Consider the following 24,225-nt stretch of genomic DNA (forward strand, 5'->3'; position numbering starts at 1 on the left):
CTATTTTGTTCCATTTTGGTCTATTCTTGTACCTATTTAAATGTAAATTTTACTATGTCACATTCTTGTTTAAACCCTTCAGTAGTTATCATTACTCTTGGAATAAAAACCAAAATATTTAGCCTTACTTATAAAGTTCTGTATGATCCACCCACTTTTGCCAGGCTCATGGGGGTCTCTTTCCCCATTACTCTGTACTCCAGACTTCCCAGTTGCTTTATCTCACCATTTACTCTTGCTGCCTTCTCATAGCTTTTTTTGTTGTTGTTGTTGTTGTTGTTGTTGCAATGTACTTTGAAATTTATTGCTTTTTGGTGTGTATGTTATTTTTCACAAAAAAAGAAAAGAAAATGAGAGGGAAGAATATAATAGAAAAGATAGGGTCTAGCAAATAAATATGACTGCTGAATCAATATATTGATATTCCTTTTGGTCTCCAGTGTCTTGGAGCAGCTAGAAGAGAAAATGAAAAATCGTGGAACCATAGCCCATACCAAACTTTAAAATCTGTTGTATAACTACTTGTTAAAATGTACTTGGTGAAAGGTTTAGGAAGCGAAAGGATAAGAAAGAAGAAAGGTACACCAGGAAATTTAAAAGGGGGGGGGGGGTGGTATTTCTGCGCTCCTGGGCAGAGCTCACCAAACCCAAGATGAAGGAAGGTGAGTGCGTGTGTGGGCTTTGGTGCGGGCAGCTTTTAAGGATAGAGTCAGGTGACGTCCAGAAGGGGCAGTTCATTAGTTCCTGAAGTCAGGTTGGGAGGGGCGACACAGCCTCTGCAGCTCCAGTTGCAGTGCCCTTCCCTGTTCCCCCGACCTAACATTCCAGCCTTTTTGTGATAATAGGGTGCTGAGATCTTTCTGGCTACTTCCTGCTGTAATGGGGCGGTGTGGGGTTATAGACTGGAACTGTCATGGCCAGGGGAGTGGGGAGGCTGGCTGTAGGAATCTGTGAGGAAGGCAGGTGATGATAATGATGCAGAAGCATTTGGTTGACTGCTACCTAGGATAGTTCCTTCATGCGTCCCTGAGGGAAGTTGAAGAGGCAGAGAGCTAGGAGAAAAAAGAGACAGATTAGGATAACTGGTCCTAGTAGTGGGAGGAGCCATGTCGTCAGAGGAGAAGAAAACCAGCTTAAGGCAGAGTTGGTTCCTTGTTTTCTGTGGTAGAGATCTCCTCTTAGTTTGTTTAGGGTTTGAATATTTTGTCCCACCAGACCTGACTCGTTGATATAATAACAGCATTCCTCTTGGAGGAATATACACATTCCTCCTTTTTCGGCTTTCACTAGGTCTAAGGCCTGTCGATTTTGAAGAGTTACCTGGGCTAGTGAGGTGAGTTGGCATTATAGAGAGGAGAGGGATTCTGATGTTGATTCCAGGGCTACCTGTAGTCGAGTTTTAAAGTTTTGAGAGGTTAAAATATTGTGTCCCAGCGCCCCTCCCACTGTGGCTGAGGCTGCGACTGAAGCGGTTAGGCTGATTTCTGCTAGGATAGGAAGAAAGGCAGCCCTTTTTGAGCGAGGAGAGGGCAGTAGCCAGGTTAGTTCGGACTCCCCATAGAGGGTTCAATTGAGGAACAGTAGTTACCAGGAAGCATGGTCCTGGGGCAGTGGAGTTAAGTCACTTGGTAAGAGTTCCATTACACCAGAAATATTGTCCTTTGGGGGCATGGGTGGTGTTGTGGATAGTGATGTTAGCCTGCCACTTGTTATGAAGTTTTGTTTGAGGATTTTTTATCCAGTGTTGTGAGGCTCCTAATTTGGCAAGAAGATCTTGCCCCATTAGTAAGCTGGGGCAAGAAGGCATTACTAAGAAAGAATGTGTAATGGGGTACCCTTCTATTAAGCATGTAAACAGCCCAGTAGTTAAGGGTTATGAAGGACGGCCGTCTATGCCCATAACCGTGACCTGGGAAGGAAGGAGTTGACCTGAGTAAGAGGGGAGGACAGAAAAGGTAGCCCCTGTGTCCACTAAAAAGGAGGTGGACTTACCTGCTACCTTGATTGTTACCCTGGGCTCGATGAGGGTGATTGGGGTCGCTGAGGCCAGGCGTCGTCAGTCGTCAGTGGCCAGGCCCAGGACTGCCAGCGGTGGGTCAGGGGTTGGAAGGACGGCCCCTCCACGGCCAGGCACTGAGGGGCAGTCACTTTTCCAATGTCCCTTTGTATCACAGAGAGGGCATGGTCCCTTGAGCGGTTGAGGATTGGGGCACTGGTGGGACCAGTGTCCCTCGAGGCCACATTTGAACCACTTTCCTGGTGGTGGATTAGTCATAGCCGGCTTCTTCTCCATTGAAGTGAGCCGCAGAGCCGCAATCAGGGATTGGGTTTGTAAGTTCGCCTTTTGGCAGTCCCGGGATTCCTTTTCTGCCCTCTCTAGTTCATTACGAGTGTTAAAAATTTTAAAGGCCGTGTTTACCAGGTCACGAATAGGGGCCTGAGGACCGTCCTCAATTTTTCTAAGTTAACACCTTATATCTGGAGCCGATTAGGATATAAAGTGTGTGGCTAAAACAGTTTTACCTGCCTCCGAGTCGGGGTCCAGGCGGGTATATTGGGAGAGGGCTTCTGTGAGCCGGCGTAGAAAAGCAGCCAGGTTTTCATCAGGACCCTGGGTAATTTCCCTTAGCTTATGGAAATTTACTACTCTATGTGAAGCTTTCTGCATGCCTACTATGAGGCATGTAAGCATTTTGTCCCATCTAGTCAACCGGTTTCTTCCCGCTGGAATGTCAACCTGATATTCCCACCCTGGCTCTTGGTCTGGCACTGCCTCAGCCCCTTCCGGCATGGTGTGGTCAATTATATGGACCTGGTTAGCATGAGCCCTGGCTGCATTGAAAATGTGGTCCATTTCATCTGTAGTGAGGGAAGAAGAGCAGATTACATGAAAACGTCATGCCAGGTGAGGTCGTAAGCATTAGCTAGATAGCCGAAGCTGAGGGTGGGGGGCATGCTGATAATGGGAGAGCCTTTGGAGTAGAAGGAGGAAGGGAAGGATAAGATGACGGCTGGAATGCTGCCGGAGTGGGGGGGGGGGAAGAGGGGGGTAAGATGGCGGCCGGAGCACCACTGGCAGAGAAGGAGGAAGAGAAAGGCAAGATGGCAGCAGGAGTGCCGCCGGCGCGGAAGGGGAGAGAGGAGGGCAAGATGGCGGCTGGGACATCGCCAGAACAGAAGGAGGAAGAAAAGGAGAAGATGGCGACTGAGATGTCGCCGAAGCAGAAGGGGGGAGGGAAAGGCAAGATGGCGACTGGAGCGCCGCTGGAGGGAGGGAGGGTAGAGCGAGGGAGAGGAGGATACAAAGGGAGGGGCGGGAGCGCAGAAGGAAAAAGCCTGGACATAAGGAATTTCGGCCCTTTTGTCGTTCCTCTGACAAAAGTTGTGGAGGTTCGTAAGGATATTAAAATCGAAAGTCCCATCCTCAGGCCCATGAGAAAGGACCTACTGCCCATACTGACGGGTCTCAAAGGAGAAAGGACTGGCCCGGGGGTGTCGGCGTCCTAGCGCCTTGAGAGAGTCCTTGGAGCTCTTACAAGAGGGGGCTCGTCTCCCCAGGGGACATCTCCCCCTGGTTTGAGGCCCTTTCAGGTCCTGGACCTGAATTTGGGCGGGAAACGAGAAGTGGGGCGTCCCCACAGCTTTTCGAGTCCCGGGAAAGGGAGTGAGGCTTGCGGGCGTCCCTGTTCACCTCAGCCCTCAGAAAAGAACCTGATGTGAATTCACGATTTTCGGAGAGTAATTAACGCACAGGCTCTCTTGGAACCGTGAGACCCGGCAGCAGGGAGAGGAGGGAAGGGACTTACACAATCTGTGGTGGATGCAGAGGCGGGCCAAAGGATCCCCTGTCACTGGCCATGTGGAGGAAGGAGGAGAGAGGAAGCCGGGGTGCCCTTGGCCAGGCGGGCGGTAGTAGCGCTCCTCTCCCGGGTTTCAGGCATCAGATGAAAGGTTTAGGAGGTGAAAGGGTGAGAAAGAAGAAAGGTACACCAGGAAATTTAAAGTGGGGGAGGGGGTTATTTCTGTGCTCCCGGGCAGAACTCACCTAACCCAAGACGGAGGGAGGTGAGTGCGCTCTCTCTCATAGCCTTTTTATGGACTGGTCTCACTATGTCCTCTGCATCTTTGCTTAGTTAACACCTATTTATACCTCAAGTGTTACCTTAAATGTCACTTTACCAAAGAAGCCCTCCTTGACCCTATGGTAAAGTTAGATTCCCAATGACATGGTTTCACAGCTCCTTGTAGTTCAATTTTGTAGCACTCAACTATAGTTGCAGTGAATCATTCAATTGTTGAACTCATTGGTGTCTGTATCACCTACTGTGCTGTTTTGAATCTGTGGTGCACCCCAGAAAAGCCATGTCCTTTAATCCTCATTCAGTATTGCTGGCTGGGAGCTTTTTTATTTTTCCTATGGAGATGTGACCCACCCAATTGTGGGTGGTAACTTTTGATTAGATGACTTCCATGGAGTAGTGACTCCACCCATTCCAGGTGGGTCTTGATTAGTTTAATGGTATCCTTTAAAAGAGGAAACATTTTGGAGAGAGAGCCTACAGAAATGCAGAGCCGTGAGAGCTATGAGAACTACTGGAGCCCACGCAGCCAGAGCCCTTTGAAAATAAAGAAGGAAAACATCCTTGGGGTAACTTCATGAAACAAGCCTGGAGAGAAAGCTAGTGGATGTCACCATGTTTGCCATGTGCCTTTCCAGCAGAGAGAGAAACCCTGAACGTCATCAGCCTTTTTGAACCAAGGTATCTTTCCCTGGATGCCTTAGTATGGACGTTTCTCTATCCTTGCTTTGATTTGAATGTTTTCATGGCTTTAGAACTGTAAACTTGCACCTTATTAAATTCCCTTTTTAAAAAGCCATTCCATTTCTGGTATATCACACTCTGGCAGCTATCAAACTAAAACACCCATTATGATGTAATTTCTATGAAGGCAAAGGTTTGGTTTACTGCTTTATCCCCTAGTACAGAGCCATTCACCTGGAAAGCATTCAGTAGCTACTCCTTGAATGATTGATTACTGGATATGCTGTAAGAACTTTAGTGTTAGGGTAGTGTGAATATTGGAACAAGGTCAGAAAAAGACACCTGCAAAAGAAACATGGACCCTTATTAGTTACAGCATGAATTTACTGATAATACTAATGATTTAGAGTTCTAAATACTGAAATGGAAATAAAAACTGATAATACAAGGAAATGTTAATTAACTACAGAGGATTTGACAGTGTGGAAAGGTTGGGCCAGAAATGAGTTTCAAGCAAGTGAAGATGGTCCCAGAATTTGAAAGTAAGATCAAAACTATGACTTTCTGGGTTCTTAACTTTTAAAAATAGTATCACAGATTAATAGAGACAAACTGTTCTAGGTATCATGATATATACAAAAATAAAAGGTAAATCCTGGTAAGAATGACACAGGGTTTGAGATTTGAAGTGAGAAATTTCATTAAGATATCAATTCAAAGTGCAAAAAAATAGAAAGTCAAGGTGAAGGAAGCTGCAACTTTGACTTTCAACATCGTTATCACAAATAAACAAGAAAGACATTTCATAGGAGACTTGGGAGTAACAGCCTCAAGATTCACTAGAACCTATGAAAATCTGATTGTGCCTCCTTCTGTCACCCTATTTCTTTGATATGATATCACAAAAGGGAGGCTGTGTAAGCAATTTCGTTTTCAAATTCCATTTTTGCAGCATGTATACAAAGAAAGCCTCAGTTGTCTCTCACTCTGTTTTTTAAAGGGAATAATGTGGTAGAGAATTTTTTAAAAATTATTTTGCTATTAAGTATCTTGGTCTATTTTCCTTGGTTCTATAGCTTGTGCTAATTAAAACTATTTCAATAGAAGGATCCTAGAGTGTAGCTTCCTTTTCTTTCTTTGCCGCCTGTTTTGGCTCTCATGTTCTTTGCTTAAATAATTAATAATCATTACTATGTTATGCAGTGTGGGAGAGGAGTGAGTAATCTTGGATCCCAGGGTATTTGCACCATGCCTGTCTCCCTTTGCATAGCTTTCATGTTAAGCTCTTCATTAGCTGGCACCAGGGTGTAGATTTGCCGCCCTCAGCCTTTAGTATTTATTAACTATAAAAAAGAACCCACTTTGATTCACCAGCTGGGGGCAAATAAAGCTGATGGAAGTAATTTCCCAGACAGTAATGAAGAAAGTGAGATGGGGGTGTGGAGAGAACAAAACCACAAAGTTCATTTGGATTGGGCAATCTTTGCTAGACCTAAAGGCAAAATTTAAGTGTCATGTTGCAGCAAAGTCAGATCTCAGTCTTACAGGTAGCAAAGGATTGGTTAAAAAGCAAACAAACAGAAAAACAGTTAAAGGCATGAATGTGAAACAGGAGAGTTTATATTGTCAGGTACGTTTGAAAATTGCTACTTTCTTAAAATGATGATGAGTGGGAGCAAAGCTACAAATAAAATAAGTAAACAGTTTGCAACTGGACAGACTGTACTTCAACATGTTGAGGAAGGAATTGCTTGTCAGGAATGGTCTTTTCAATCTCACCTGAATACAGTGGTAATATTGCAACATTTACAGGTATGGAATGCAATGCTGTATGGTGGTTGAGTAAAAGGCAATTGTTTAATCACTTCTTCCCAGAGAATAGAGACTATTTGCTTTTTTTTTTTTTTGGCTTTTATTTTTTCATATGCAATTTTATTGAAATATATTCATGCACCAAATAATCCATCCATAGTATACAGTCACTGACTCACAGTATCATCATATAGTTATGCATTCATCACCACAATCAGTTTTAGAACATTTTCAGTACTCCAAGAAAAAAAATTAAAAAGAGCACCCAAAACACCCTATATCCTTAATACCCCCTAGTAATTATTTATTTATTTTGGTTTTAATTTTATTAATGAACTGCCCAAACACTGGATAAAGGGAGTGCCAGTCACAAGATTTTCAATACCACACAGTCACAAGATAAAAGCTATGTAGTTATATCATCTTCAAGAATCCAGTATACTTGATTACAGTTCCACAAGTTTCAAGTATGTGTGGTTTGAAAGGATGTATGTACCCTAGAAAAGCCATGCTTTAATCCTAATCCCATTCTGTAAAGGCAGCTGTTTCTTCTAATCCCTATTCAGTATTGTATGTTTGAAACTGTAGTTAGATCATCTCCCTGGAGATGTGCTTAATCAAGAGTGGTTGTTAAACTGGATTAACTGGAGGCGTGTCTCCACCCATTTGGGTGGGTCCTGATTAGTTTCTGAAGTCCTATAAAAGAGGGAACATTTTGGAGAATGAGAGAGATTCTGAGAGAGCAGAGCAAAATGACATAGCCACGAGAAGCAGAGTCCATCAGCCAGCGACCTTTGGAGACGAAAAAGGAAAATGCCTTCCAGGGAGCTTCATGAAACAGGAAGCCAGGAGAGAAATCTAGCAGATGACACCGTGTTCGCCATGTACCCTTCCAGATGAGAAAGGAACCCTGACCGTGTTCACCATGTGCCTTTCCAGATGAGAGAGAAACTCTGTGTTCACCATGTGCCCTTCCTCTTGAGAGAGAAACCCTGAACTTCATGGGCCTTCTTGAACCAAGATATCTTTCCTTGGATGCCTTTGATTGGACATTTCTATAGACTTGTTTTAATTAGGACATTTTCTCAGCCTTAGAACTATAAACTAGCAACTCATTAAATTCCCATTTTTAAAAGCCATTCCGTTTCTGGTATATTGCATTCTGACAGCTAGCAAACTAGAACAAGATATTTTCTTCTAAATAGAAATAAAAAGGAATATCTATATAGTGCATAAAAATAACCTCCAGAATGTCCTCTCAATTCTATGTTAAATCTCTTAGCCACTGAAACTGCTTTGTTTCATTTCTTTTCCCCCTTTTGGTCAAGAAGACATTCTCAGTTCCATAATACCAGATCCAGGCTCACTCCCAGGAGTCCTGTCCCACATTGCCAGGAAGATTTGCACCCTGAAAGTCATGTCCCATGTAGGGGGAAGGACAATGAGTTCACCTGAGAGTTGTCTTAGAGGGGCCACATCTGAGCAACAAAAGAGGTCTCTGGGGGGTAATTCTCAGGCATAATTATAAGTAAACTTAGCTTTTCCTTTGTAGGAATAACTTTCATAAGGGTAGACCCCAAATCAAGTGCTTATTAAATTTGGACTCCCTAATGCTTGCAAGAATTAACAAGAATTCCCAAAGTGGGGAAGTTTAATATTTCAAAATATTACCCCAGTGCTTCAAGGGGACTTTGCAAATACTTTTTTATTTCTGCCCCCAATACTGTGGGATGTATCAGGGTATTACATTAACCTGTACAGATTAACAGGATTTCATTCTCTATTCTAGGTTGATTATGTTTAAATAAAGTGACCATATGGGTTAAATTAGATAGTGTGCTACAGAAAATATAAATTTCTATTAAACATTTTTTATTGTGAAATATGACATCTATATACAAAATAATAATTTTCAAAGTACACTTAAAAAAGTAATTACAACCTTTATAGCCATCTGAGTACAGTTTGACATAAGATATAGTCAGGGCAGTTGAGGCTTTGCTAGGACCTTGATCAACATAAAGTTAATAATTTACACCTAATTATGTAAATTGCCTTGTTAAAATAATGTGTTTGGTATTAAGTTTGTTTCCTATTTTAATATAAACTTTTCCTGCCTCAGTTTCTAAATATACGTTCTTTGTTGGGTAGTACTTGATGGACTTTATATATGAGGAAAAATGCTGGGTAATATACCTGGTAGACAGCCTATTAAAATTAAAATTGATAAAGTTACTTCCTATAGTTATTCTTTCCAAAATATTTACTTTTCCTAAATTTCCAAAGAAATCTTTTTGAAAATATTAAAAACTGAGTTATACTTGTGTGTTGTAAAGTAGTTTGTCTCAGTAAAGGGTAAAAAAGGCCTTTTTTAAAATATGTTAAATTAACTTGCTTCATTAATTAAAAAAAAAAGTAATTACAGATATTGTCTCCTATTGCATAGACTGCCTTTTTACTTTCCTCACAAAGTTCTTGGATGCACAAAAGTGTTTAATTTTGCGTAGATCCCATTTATCTATTTCTTTTTTCATTGCTTACACTTTGGGGATAAGGTCTAGGAAATCACCTACTATCCCAAGATTTTTAAGATATTTTCTAACATTTTCTCACTGTTGGTGGGAATGTAGAATGGTACATCCACTCTGAAAGACAGTTTTGGCAGTTCCTCAGTGAACTAAGTATAGAATTGCCATTTGATCCAGCAATCCCATTACTAGGTATAATTCGGAGGAACTGAAGGCAAGGACACAAATGGGCATTTGCACACTGATGTTTGTAGCAGCATTATTCACGATTGCTAATGGATTGAAATAGCCCAAATATCTATTGATGGACAAGTGGCTAAATAAACTGTGGTATATACATATGATGGAATATTGCACAGCTGTGAGATAGAATAAACTCAGAAAGCATGTAACAATGTGGATGAACCTTGAGGACATTATGCTGAGAGGGAGATTAGCCAGAAACAAAGGACAAATACTGTATGGTCTCATTAATATGAACGAACATGAACGAGTGAACTTTGAGAGTTAAAGTTAAGAAAACAAGTTATCAGGAGATGGAAAGAGGGTAGAGGTTGGGCATTTGGTACTGAAGAAGTACAGAATGTTCAACAGGGCTGATTGTAAAGATTCAGAAATGCATAACACAATACTATCTGATGGTAGCACAATAATGTAGTAAGTACACTGAATGAAGCTGATTGTGAGTGTGGTTGAGGGAGGAGGCCGAGGGGTATGTGTGATACCAAGAAGAAAGATAGAAGATAAAGACTGAGATGGTATAACTTAGTGATGCCTCGAGTGGACAATAGTGGTGATAAATGTACAAATATAAGAATGTTTCTGCATGAGGAAGAAGAAATGAATGTCAGCATTGCAAGGTGTTAAAAATGGGATAGTATTCAGGAAAAAATGCAATCAATGCAAACTGGGGTCTATAACAGCACCATTCTAATATGCTTCCATTGACTATAACAAAGGCATTATGCCAAAACTAAATGTCAATACATGGGGGATATGTGAGAGGGGTATGGGGTTCATTGCAGAAGAGAAGAAAATGTCCCCATAAAGATTGTGGTGAAGACATGGCTATGTGATTATGCTGGGAACCACTGATTTTTTTACTTAGGTTGGATTGTATGATGTGTGAATAAAACTGTTTTAAAAATGAACAGAGGACTGGCCATGGTGGCTCAGGAGGCAGAGTTCTTGCCTGCCATGCCGGAGACCTGGGTTCAATTCTCGGTCCCTGCCCATGCAAAAAAAAAAAAAAAAAAAAAAATGAACGGAAAGACACAAATACTGGAGAAAATGTGGAGAGAGAAATGTACCTATTCACTGTTGGTAGTGAAGCAGACTATATATACAAGCTTGGAAATTGAAATCGAGAGCATAGTTTATCAGATTAAGGCCTATTGTACACGTTCTTACATTGTAAGCTGTTACAGCAGGCACATATATTCTGGACTTGTAACTGTTATTTCTAAATTCTGAAATGCTGAGCTCTTTGGGTATAACCTGGTTGCTCCCTGGAGCTTAGGGGATTTGTATGACACTTGAGTCTCAGAGTTAGAGTTTTAGAGCTACAAGGTCAGAATTATTCCATACAGCATCTGTTTAAAAAGTTTAAAAAGTGATCAGACTTCAACTAGAGATATGAATAAAGCTGATCTGGATAGGACTAAGATAAATCAGAATACAGGGTAAAGGATGATGTAGTCTGTATTTTAAAACTTCAACTTCTCTGTGAAACCAAAGGAAAAGATATTTACTTGGTTCAAAACTTCTATTTTTGGTAGCACACTATGCTGGTTTAAAAGGATGTATGCCCCCTAGAAAAGCCATGTTTTAATCAGAATCCCATTTCATAAAGGTAGAATAATCCCTATTCCATACTGTATGTTCGAAACTGTAATCAGATCATCTCCCTGGATGATGTGATTTAGTCAAGAGTGGTTGTTAAACTGGATTAGATGACGACATGTCTTTACCCATTTGGGTGGGTCTTGATTGGTTTATTGGAGTCCTATAAAAAAGGAAACAGTTTGGAGAATGGGAGATTCTGAGAGAGCAGAGAGGAACGACATACCCACAAGAGGCAGAGTCCACCAGCCAGCAGCCTTTGGAAATGAAGAAGGAAAATGCCTTCCAGGGAGCTTCATGAAACAGGAAGCCAGGAGAAGAAGCTAGCAGATAACACCATGCTCACCATGTGCCCTTCCAGATGAGAGAGGAACCCTGACTGTGTTCACCATATGCCTTTCCAAATGAGGGAGAAACTCTGTGTTAGCCATGTGCCCTTCCACTTGAGAAAGAAACCCTGAACTTCATTGGCCTTCTTGAACCAAGGTATCTTTCCCTGGATGCCTTAGATTGAACACTTCTATAGACTTGTTTTAATTGGGACATTTTCTTGGCCTTAGAACTGCAAACTAGCAACTTATTAAATTCCCCTTTTTAAAGGCCACTCTGTGGCTCGTATATTGCATTCCGTCAGCTAGCAAACTAGAACACACGCTATCTAATTTAATTTGTATGGTCATTTTATTTGAATACCATAATTACGTGGAATCTTGAATTGGGAGAAAGATCTTGTTGATTATACATGTTAGTGTGATGCCCGATACATCCCAGAGTAATTTAGGCAGAAAATAAAAAAGTATATGCAAAGTCCCTTTGAAAAACTTGGGTAAAGTGTGGAAATTCCCACCTGGGGTATTCCTTATTTTCTCACAAGCATTGGGGACAAACAATTTTAATAAGCCAAGCCCTTGATCTTGGAGCTCGCCTCCATGAAACTTATTTCTGCAGAGGAGAAGTTATGCCTACTTAGAATTATTCCTAAGAATCACCCCCCAGAGAACCTCTTTTGTTGCTCATCTGTGGCCTCTTTCTCTAAGCCAACTTGGCAGGTGAATTCACTGCCCTCCCCTCTGTGGGACATGACTCCCAGGGGAGTAAATATCCCTGACAACATGGAACATTATTCCCGGGGATGAACCAGGACCTGGCATCATGGGATTGAGAATGCCTTCTTGACCGAAAGAGAGAGGAGAGAAATGAGACAAAATAAAAGTTTCAGTGGCTGAGGTTTCAAATACAGTCAAGACATTATTCTGGAGGTTGTTTTTATACATTATATAGATATCCAGCACCACCCAAGTTATTCTTATACGTTATATAGATATCCATTTTTAGTTTTTAATGGATTCGAATACTAGAAGAAAATACCTGAAACTGTTGAACTGTATTCCAGTAGCCTTGATTCTTGAAGACAGCTGTGTAACTATATAACTTTTACAGTGTGACCATATGCTTGTGAAAACCTTGTGGCTAACACTCCCTTTATCCAGTGTATTGACAGATGAGTAAAAAAATAAGGACAAAAATAAACAAATTATAGAGGGTAAGGGGTATTGGATGTATGGGGTTTTTCTTTTTTCTTTTTATTTCTTTCTGGAGTGATGCAAATGTTCTAAGAAATCATCATGGTGATGAATATACAACTATCTGACGATATTGTGAGCCATTGATTGTATACTTTGGGTGGACTGTATGGTGTGTAGTGGTATCACAATAAAATATTTTTTAAAGTACAGAGCAGATTTCAAAGTTTGTCTGGATTACCATTCCACATTTTCAGGTTTTCCCTTCTAGCTGCTCCAAAACACTGGAAGCTAAAAGAAATATCATTATTTTGATTCAGCAATCATACTCATGTTTTAAATCCTATATTCTCTGTTATTAATCTTCCTTCTCCTTTGATCCTAACCCCAGTCTCTAGGGATCTTTGGGTTATGCCCATTCTAACTTTTTCATGTTGAAAAGGGTGTGTGTCAGTTTGCAAGCTAACAGAATGCTATATACCAGAACTGGAGCAGCTTTCAAAAAGGGGAATTTAAAAAGTTACAAGTTTACAGTTCTAAGGAAGTAAAAGTATACAAATTAAGGCACCAACAAAAGGTAACCTTCATTCAAGAAAGGCTGATGGGTTAGGAACACCTCCATTAGCTGGCTTGTCATGTGGCTGGCATCTGCTGGTCCCTTGCCCCTGGGCTCCGTTCCCTTCAGCCTCTGTTCCTGTGGGGGTTCTCACCTTGACTCTCTTCCATCTCTTGGCTTCCATTGGCTCTCTCCAGGTTCTGGCTTGTTTAACATCTCATGGTGACATCTGCTGGTCTCCAAGCATCTCCAAACATCTCTGTCTCTGTTCTCCACATGTTGGCATCTGTGTCAGCTCTGCTCTTAAATTTCTATTGGCTCAGTTATTTCTGTAGTTTCTAACTCTCTCCAAAATGTTTCCTCTTTTAAAGGATGCCAGTAAAGTAATCAAGACCCACCTTGAATGGGTGGAGTCACATCTCCAGCCAATCAAAATTCAAACCCACAATCACACACATCACATCCCCAATGGAGATAATCCAATCAAAAGATTTAAACCTGCAGTGTTGAATTAGGATTAAAAGAAACAGTTGCTCTCACAAGATTGGATCAGGATTCAAACATGGATTTTCTAGGGTACCTAATATTTTCAGACCAGCACTGGGTATCAAAAGTTTAGGATAGTGGGATGGAATTAGTTGATATTCTCGGAGAGGCTGGCCCCTCTGTATTTCAGGGCTTATCTGGCCTAGGAAACTTCTGGAGGTTATAGGTTTTAGGATAGTAAATTTAGTACATGAAACTTTTGGAAAATCTCAGTTAGAGCCCTAGGTGTTCTTTAGGGTTAACAGAAATTATGTTTGTTGGGGTATGTCAAACCATGGCAATTAGCAATATCTACCTGAAGCTTGCATAAAGTAGCCTCCAGAATAGTCTCTAACCTCCATTTGAACTCTCTTAGCTACTGATATCTCATTTTGTTACATTTCTTCTCCCCCTCTTGGTCTAGAAGTCATTGTCGACCTCACTGTGCTAGGGCTAGGCTCAACCTTGGGAGTCATGTCTGGGAGACTTTCATCCCTGAATGTCATGTCCTAAGTAGGGGGAAGGAGGCAGTAATAATTTTCCTTGCAGAGTTGGGCTTAGACAGAGAAAGAGAGGCCACATCTGAGCAACAAAAGAGGTTTCCTGGAAGCAACTCTTAGGCGTAATTATAGGTAGTCTTAGCTTCTCCGCTACAGAAACAAGTTTCATAAGTACAAGCCTCAAAATCAAGGAATTAGCCTATTTTATTGGGAGTCCCTAATGTTTGAGAGAGTACCAGGAGTTTCCCAGGTGGGAAAATTTAATATTTACATATTTTTTCTCCATTTTCTCAAGGACTCTACTAATACTTTTAAATTATCAGCCCACCACAATGAACAATGTCTCTAGGTATTACATTAAGCTATACAGAATTACAAGGCCTCTTTCCCATTCTGGGCTCTATTTTTTTGGGTTGTTTAAATGATTCATCCAGACAGGTTGATTTAGATTGTGTGTTACAGAAAATATGGCTTCTAGGCACAATAAATCTCTCTGCCTTAGGTCTCATACAGTAGGTAAAGCTCTAAAGTATATATACCATCATCTTTTGCCCTGTATTATAATTTACCTTAGTCTCAACCAGATGGACTTCATGTTTATCTCTTTTTCTGTTACTTTAAATGTTACTGTATGCAGCAATGCTACCTTCAGAGCTTCAGAACTCCAGCTCTGAATCTTAGGTGTCACAGAGTTACTCAAAGTTTCAGGGAAGTACCAGCTAATACAATATAGCCCAATGTCTCAGACTCTAGAAATACACTTACAAGTTCAGAACAAGTGTGGCTGCTGTATGAGTTTACAATTTAGGCTCCAATTTACTTTTTTCTGAAAGAGACCATAGCATATTTGTTCTTTTGTTTTTGGTTTATTTTGCACAACATATTGTCTCTAAGTTTTACTCAATTTGTTGCATGCCTCACAACATTATTCCTTTTTGTAGCTGTACAGTATTCCATCTCTTATGTATATATCACAGTTTGCCTTTTGGCTTCTCATTGTACCCTTCAGCCTCCTCCATCCATTGGGCATCATGGATAATGTCCAAAATAAACAAAACTTGCCTTACAATGTCCTAACTTGTTGTACAATCAGCAGCTCTCTCAATTTTAGAAAATTTTCGTTGGTCCAGAGAGACAAAGAACCAATAAATAGCCATAGTATGCAATATTAGCTTTCCCTCATACCCTCTATTATTGACTCCTTATACAATATCAAACCTCTGAAAGAGTTCATGAAAGAACTTATTTATAATTGTAGAGTTAATTGTATTATAATTAACTAGTATTATAATTTACCTTAGTCTCAACCAGATGGACTTTATTTTTATCTCTTTACATGGTACTACGCATACCCTTTCAATCTAACCTTCAATATGGCAATTTTGCTTTTAACCCCACTAATTAGCTACCAACAATTCTATCTGTTCCCTTAAATTTAAGTTTAACCTCTTTGGGTAACTGTACCCTGCCTCTAGCTTTTGTATACTTTTAGGTACCTTATATTCTACAGTGTAAACCTCTGAGATTACCTTTACAAGAGTCATAATAGCTAAAATCATACAGTATATATATCTTTTTTGGTCTGGCTTATTTCACTCAACATTATATACTTAAGGTTCGTCCATGTTGCTTCATCCATGTTCGTCATATGCTTCAAGACCTCATTTCATCTTACTGCTGCATTATATTCCATCTTATGTGTATATCACATATTGTTTATCCACTTTTCTGCTGATGGGTGCTTAGATTGTTTCTATCTTTTGGCAATTGTGAAAAGTGCCACTATGGAAATTGGCATGCAAATGTCTGTTCATGTTACTGCTTTCAACTCTTCTGGGTATATACTTAGTGTTGGTATTGCCGGGTCATAGGATAATATTTAGTTTTTTAGTATTTAAATAATGAAAAACGGTGATGTACAATTCTTTTAATGTGTCATTGGATTAGATTTGCTAGTATTTTGCTGAGAATTTTGCATCTATGTTCATTAAGGAGATTGGTTTGTAGTTTTCCTTTTTTGTAGCATCTTTATCTGGTTTCGTTATTAGAATGATGTTACCTTCATAAAATGAGTTAGGTAGTGTTCCTTTTGCCTCATTTTTTGGGAAGAGTTTGAGCAGGATTAGCATTAGTTCTTTTGGAAATGTTTGATAAAATTCCCCTTTGAAGCTTCTGGCCCTGGGCTTTTCTTTGTGGAAAGATTTTTGGTGACTCATTGAATCCCTTACTTGTAATTGGTTTGTTGAAATCTTCTATTTTTTCTCGAGTCAGTGTAGATACTTCGTGTTTTTCTAGAAATTTGTCCATTTCATCTAAGTTGTCTAGTTTGTCGGCATATAAATAGTTGTTCATAGTATCCCCTTATGGTTTTTAAAATTTCTGCAGGATCCATGGTAATGCCCACTCTCATTTCTTTTTTTGTTTATCTGCATCCTCTTTGTTTATTCTTCGTCAGCCTAGCTAGGGGTCCATTGATTTTATTGGTTTTCTCAAAGAACCAACTTTTGGTTTTGTAGATTCTTTGTATTATTTTGTTTTCCAGTTCTTTTTTTTTCTGCTATAATCTTTGTTATTTCTCTTCATCTGTTTGATTTGGGGTTGCTTTGCTGTTCTTTCTCTAATTTCTCCAGGTGAGCAGTTAAGTCTTCAATTTTTGCCCATTATTCTTTTTTAATATAGGCATTTATGGCAAAAAAATTTCCATCTCAGCCCTGCCTTTGCCACATCCCGTAAGTTCTGAGATGTTATATTACCTCCTGATATTTAGCTATTTCTCTGGCAAATTATACCTTGACCCACTGATTATTTAAGAGTGTGCTGTTTAATCTCCATATATTTTTGAAAGTTCTGGTTTTTTGGTGGTTGTTAATTTCTGTCTTCATTCCGTTGTGATCAGAGAAAGTGCTGTGGATAATTTCAATATTATTAAATTTACAAAGACCTGTTTTGTGTCCCAGCATATGGTCTATCTTGGGGAATGTTCCATGAGCACTTGAGAAGAATGTACATCCTGGTGTTTTTGGGTATAATGATCTAAATATGTCTGTTAGATCTAATTCATTTATCACATTATTCAAGTTCTCTCTTTCCTCTGTCTGGTTGTTGTATCTATAGAGGAAGATAGCATATTGAAATCTCCCACTGTTATTGTTGATGTGTCTATAACTCCCTTAGCTTTTCCAATGTCTACCTTATGTATTTTGCAGCTCCTTGATTGGGAACATTAACATTTATGATTGTTATTTCTTCTTGGTTAATTGTCCCTTTTATTAATAAACAATGACCTTCTTTGCATCTTATGATGCCTTTACATTTAAAGTCTATTTTATCTGATATTAGTATAGCTTCTCTTGCTTTCTTTTTTTATTTTTAAAATATTTTTATTTAAGAAAACAAACAATACACTTAGAACAACCGAAAATGGATATCTTAGCTTATCTATAAGCATATTTAAAGTATCCAAATAATTATTATAAAACCTGTGTTTGCCCAGTAAGTTTCATAAACCAATTTAAAATTAAGACAACAAAGAAAAAAATCTACAAATTCAGATATCAGAGTTACTTAAATTCTAAATATTAAACACTAACTTAAATACCATTTGATCAGCTGTCAAATCTGTGAATGTTCTCAAAACACAAGTAGAAAGTTATTACAAAATATCAGCGTTGCTATAGTAATGATCTATGTTACTGAACATTCTCCTGATTTCAGGAAAATATAAAGATACAAATATTTTTACAATTAACATATGAGACTCTTAACCACCAAAAATGGATATCTTAATTAGTTTATCCATAGGCATATTTAAATAAAATATTTAAATAGTCATTGTAAAGCCTGTTTGAACAATATGTTTTATAAACCAATTTAAAATTAAAATAAGCAAGGAAAAAAATTTACAGATACAGATATCAGAGTTTCTTAAATTATAAATATTAAACACTATCTTAAATACCACTTGATTAACTATCAAAACTGTATATGTTCTCAAAATATCAGATAGAAAGTTATTACAAATATTAACTTTACTATAGTAATGATGTATGTTACTAAACATTTTCACATTTTTTTGTTTCAAGAATCCATTTTATCCAAAATTACTATAGCTGCCTATATATATTTTTAAACTTTTTATTGTAAAATATAACTATATACAAAGCAAAGAAAGAAAACAATAATTTTCAGAGCATACTTCAATAAGCAGATACAGAACAGGTCCCAGAGTTTGTCACTGGCTACCATTCCCTCATCTCAAATTTTCCTTCTAACTGCTCCAAAACACTGAGGCTAGAAGAAATAGTGATTCAGCAGCCATACTCATTTGTTAAATCCCGGTTTCTCATCTGTGGTAGTTAGATTCAGGTGTCAACTTGGCTAGGTGAAGGTAACTAGTTCTCTTGCTGTGGACATGAGCCAATGGTATGTGAACCTCATCTGTTGCTGATTACATCTGCAGTCGGCTAGGAGGTGTGCCTGCTGCAATGAATGTTGTTTGATTTAATTGGCTGGTGCTTAAATGAGAGAGCTCAACAAGCACAGCCCAAGCAGCTCAGCCCAGGCCTCTGGCGATGCAGAAAGGAATCACCCTGGGAAAAGTCATTGGAACCCAGAGGTCTGGAGAGAAGGCCAGCAGAGATCACCCTGTGCCTTCCCATGTAAAAAAGAACCTCAGTTGAAAGTTAACTGCCTTTCCTCTGAATAACTGTACATTAACTAAATAAATCCCCTCTTATTGAAAGCCAATCCATCGCTGGTGTGTTGTACTCCAGCAGCTAGCAAACTAGAACAGATTTGGTACCAGGAGTGGGGTGCTGCTGCAGTTTGCAAATACCAGTCATGTTGGACCAGTTTTTTGGATGGATAAGGGGGAGATTTTGGAGTAACTGTGAAGAGAATGAAGGAGCAGCCCTGGAGTACTTGAAGAGACTGTTGGTGTAAATGGAACCACTGCCAATTAGGACAAAAGGAAATGCAAAAGGGACAAATTGGAGTTTGCAGAGTGACAACCATGGAAGCTCAGGACTGAAGCCAGGAAACCTTGGCCAGGAGAATGGACCCACCCATATACATGGAGAGGGTGAATTTGCCTTGAGGGCAGAGGATGAGTCTCCCACCTCATTGCAGTAGAAGAGTTGTGCTGCCTCAGGCCTTGGAAAAGGTACAGCGTGCTCCTTGGGGACTGGGGAGAGCCTGGTGCCACCACATGGAGGGGTTGAGCTTGTGCCCTGGAAATGGCTAAGAGCCCAGGTGTGGCCCTGATGCCTGGAGATGGTGGAGCCGAGAAGAAGTGTCCCCCGATGTTGATTCAGAAACAGGCGGGCCACTGCATAGGCCCTTGGAAAGGGTGGGACTGCCACTTTCTAAAGCTGAAGGATAAATGACTTTTGTTTGAAATCCAATGGTGTTTGCCTTGCAGGTTTTCCTTCCAATTTCTCCCTATGGATCCTGTGACTGTTCCTCCTTTGCATATTGGCACCAGATAATTTGTTTTGAGATTCATAGGTCCACAGCCAGAAGAGAATTTTTTGCACTTTAAAATTGTTTAAGGTGATACTTGTAGTTACCAAGTTGACAAGGGGTGGACATGTGGTAGTTAGATTCAGGTATCAACTTGGCCAGGTGAAGGTGCCTAGTTCTACTGCTGTGGACATGAGCCAATGGTACATGAACCTCATCTGTTGCTGATTGCATCTGCAGTCAGCTAGGAGGTGTGTCTGCTGCGATGAATGATGTTTGATTTAATTGGCTGGTGCTTAAATGAGAGAGCTCAACGTAGCACAGTCCAAGCAGCTCAGCATACCTCATCTCAGCACTCACAGCTCAGCCCAGGTCTTTGGAGATGCAGAAAGGAATCACCCTGGGGAAAGGTGTTGGAACCCAGAGGCCTGGAGAAAAGACCAGCAGAGATTGCCCTGTGCCTTCCCACGTAAGAAAGAACCTCAGTTGAAAGTTAGCTGCCTTTCCTCAGAAGAACTATACATTAACTAAATAAGTCCCCTTTTATTGAAAGCCAATCCATCTCTGGTGTGTTGCATTCCAGCAGCTAGCAAACTGGAACATTGCCCCTCACCTTTAATCCCTCTCTCACTCTATCTGTTCTAAGGAAACAGATAGAAGTGATAATAACTAATTAGCAGGTTTTTAAGTAACATCGCCATATTGGAGGTGAATATAACTGAAAGGGATCCTTGGGGAATGCCCTGTCCAACTCTTTCATGCTAAGAAGAGGTGTCCACATGAAGGACAAGAGGATGCAATCAACTGATAATTCTGGAGAAGCTGGTCCCTCTGGGTTTCAGGATTTATCTGACCTAGGAATCCGGTGGGAATTATATGTTCCGTGGAGGCAAACCTAGTGCATGAAATCTTTATAGAGTCTCAGTTCAAGCCCCAGGTGCTCTTAGGAGACAGGAATAATGTTGATTGGAGTTTAACCAACTATGACCAACAGCACTATCTAACTGCCTGTTAAGTATTGTCCATAGCATGCCTTTTTAGTTTTCCTCCTATATCCCTCCTTGGATAAGGACATTGACTCCTTGTCCACTATCGAACCATAAATAAGTTCTTGTGTGAGAACTTATTTATAATCATAAGTTTGATCATTGAGATATATGACACTATACATCTCCTTTCAGTCATATTCACCTCCAATATAGTGATGTTACTTATAAACCTGCTAATTAGTTATTATCACTTCTATCTGTTTCCTTGCACTTAGATTCAACCTCTTTGGGTAGTCTTTCCTCAGTCCCTAGTGTTTGTGTACCTCTAGGTCTGCTATATTCTACAGAATATCCTCTGAGATTACCTTTATCAGAGTCATAGCAACAAAATCATGTAGTATCTGTCCTTTGTGTCTGACTTATTTCACTCAGCATCATGTCCTCTAGGTTCATCCACATTGTCATTTGTTTCAGGACATCATTTCGTCTTACTGCTGCATAACATTCCACCATATGTACGTAGCACATTTTGTTTATCCACTCATCTGTTGGTGGGTACTTGAATTGTTTCCATCTCTTGGCAATTGTGAACAGTGTTGCTATAAACATCAGTGTGCAAATGTCTGTTGTGTCACTGCCCTCAACTCTTCTGGATATATACTGAGTATTGGTATTGCTGGGTCATAGAGCAACTCAATACTTAGTTTTCTGAGGAATCATCAAACTGACTTCCACAGCAGCTGCACCATTATACATTCCCACCAGCAGTGGGTAAGTGTTCCAATTTCTCCACATCGTCTCCAACATTTGTACTTTCCTGTTTGTTTAAATCAGCCATTCTTGTAGGTTTGAGGTGATATCTCATTATTATCTTAATTTGCATTTCCCTTATAGCCAATGCAGATAAGCAGCTCTTCATGTGCTTTTTAGCCATTTGTATTTGCTCTTTGGAAAAATGTCTATTTATATCCTCTGCCCATTTTTTATTTGGGTTGTATGTTCTTTTGTTGTTGAGCTGTATAATCTCTTCATGTACCTTTATCTAATATGTGGTTTCCAAATATTTTCTCCTATTGAGTTGGCTGTCTCTTCACCTTTTTAACAAAGTCCTCTGAGGCACAGAAGCCCCTGATTTTAAGTAGTTCCCATTTGTCTATTTTTTCAGTTCTTGTTCTTTAGGTGTAAGGTTTAAGAAGCTACGTCATATTATTAGATCTCGAAGATGTTACCTTGCATTTTCTTCTGTAAGTTTTATAGTACTGGCTTTTACATTTAAGTCTTTAATCCATTCTGAATTGATTTTTGTATAGGGTATAAAGTAATGGTCCTCTTTCATTCTTTTGGCTATTGAAATCCAGTTCTCCCAGGTCCATTTATTGAAAATGTGGATGTGTTTCAGTTCAGTGGGGCTTGGAAGCCTTATCAATGATCAGATGTCCATCAATTTGGTGGTCTATCTCTGTACTCTAGATTCTATTCCATTGGTCATTCCTTCTATCTTTGTGCCAGTACGATGCTGTTTTGATCAATGTAGCTTTATAGGAAGTTTTAAAGTCAGGAGTGGGATTTTTTTTCCTTGTCATCTCAGACTGTGTATATAAACATTACTGATTTTTGTACATTAATATTGGATCCTGCCACTTTGCTGAATTTGTTTATTAGCTCAGTAGCTTTGCTGTATATTTCTCAGGGTTTTATAAGTATAGGATCAGGTCATCTGCAAATAATGAAAATTTAATTCTTCCTTTCCTGTTTGGATGCCTTTTATTTCTTTCTCCTGTCTAATCACTCCAGCTAGGACTTCTAGTTCAATGTTGAATAATAGTGTTGACAACAGGCATCCTTGTCTTATTCCCGATCTTAGAGGGAATGCTTTCAATTCCTCACCATTAAGTATGATGCTGGCTATGGGTTTTTGATATATGCCCTTTATGATATTGAAAAAGTTTCATTTGATTCCTAACTTTTGAAGTAGTTTTTTATCAGGAGAGGATGCTGGATTTTGTCGAATGCTTTTTCATCATCAGTTGTTATGATCATGAGTTTTCCCTTTCAATTTGTAAATGTGCTGTATTTCATTGATTGATTTTCTTATGCTAAACTGCCCATGCATTCCTGGTGTGAATCTCACTTGGTTGTGATGTATAACTCTTTTAATGTGGCATTGGATTTGATTTGCTAGTGTTTTGTTAAGAATTTTTGCAGTTATGTTCATTAGGGAGATTGGTTTGTAGTTTTTCCTTTCTTGTATCGTCTTTATCTGATTTTGGTATTAAAATGATGTTAGCTTTCATAAAATGAGTTAGGTATCACCCCCTTTTCATCAGTTTTTCTGGAAGAGTTTGAGCAGAATTCGTGTTAGTTCTTTTTTGGAAAGTTTGATAAAATTCTCCTGTGAAGCCATCTGTCCTGGGCTTTTTTTTTTGTGGGAAGATTTTTAATGACTGATTGAATGTCTTTATTGTATTTGGTTTGTTGATATCTTCTATTTTTTTCTTCAAGTCAGTATAGGTAATTTGTGTGTTTCTGGGAATTTGTCCATTTCATCTAAGTTGTCTAGTTTGTTGGCATACAGTTGTTCATAATATTCTCTTAGGATTTTTAAAAATCTTCATACTCTGTGGTAACAATGCCCTCTCATTTCTGATTTAGTTTGTTTGCACCTTTCTCTATTTTTCTTTGTTAATCTAGCTAGGAGTCCGTCAATATTATTGATTTTCTCAAAGAACCAACTTTTGGTTTTGTTGGTTCTATTGTTTTATTGTTCTCCAGGTTGTTTATTTCTGCTTTAATCTTTATTATTTCCCTTCTTTTGTTTGCTTTGGGGTTAGTTTGCTGTTCTTTCTCTAAATTCTCCAGGCGTTCTAATTTTCTAGCTGCCAGAATGTGATATACCAGAAACAGAATGGCTTTTATTTGGGGCAATTTATTAAGTTGTAGGTTTACAGTTCTAAGACTGTGAAAACATCCAGTATTAAAGCAAGGCTATAGAAATGTCCATTCTATGGGATCAAGGGAAAGATACCTTGGTTCAAGAAGGCCAGTGACATTCACTGTTTCTCACTCAACTGGAAAGGCATGTGGTGAACATGACCTCGTCTGCTAGCTTTCTCTCCAGGCTTCTTGTTTCATGAAGTTCCCTGGAGGTGTTTTCTTTCTTCATCTACAAGGTCTCTGACTACGCGGGCTCTCATTTGTTCTCGTTTGTTCTCATGGCTCTGAAGCTTTTTTTTTCCCATGGCTCTGAAGCTTTTTCCAAAATGCTTCCTCTTTTAAAGGATTCCAGTAAACTAATCATGACCCACCTGGAATGGGTGGAGTCACATCTCCCTCTAATCAAACGTTAATAATACCCACAATTGGGTGAGAGCATCCCCACAGAGATAATCTAATCAAATTTCCAACCTACAGTACTGAATTAAAATAAACTGCTGCCTCTACCAGATCAGGATTAAAATATGACTTTTCTAGGGTACATAATCCTTTCAAACCAGCACATCAGGTGAGCAGTTAAATCCAGACAGAAATGAGATGTGTGTCATTGCAGACTGCAAGGAAGGTGATCCTTGTTTTAAAATGGCAAATAATTTGGCAAAATTGACTAGTGGCTTTGGCTGAAGGCAGATTTAAAAAGCCATGAACTTGGATATTTAGCAGAGAATAGTGCTCCATGTGAGGATTTGACCAAATGTGGAACCAGTCAGCCATTTCAGAGGAAGTAAGGATT

This window comes from Tamandua tetradactyla, chromosome 2, assembly GCF_023851605.1.
Source record: "Tamandua tetradactyla isolate mTamTet1 chromosome 2, mTamTet1.pri, whole genome shotgun sequence".
Lineage (NCBI taxonomy): Eukaryota > Metazoa > Chordata > Mammalia > Pilosa > Myrmecophagidae > Tamandua > Tamandua tetradactyla.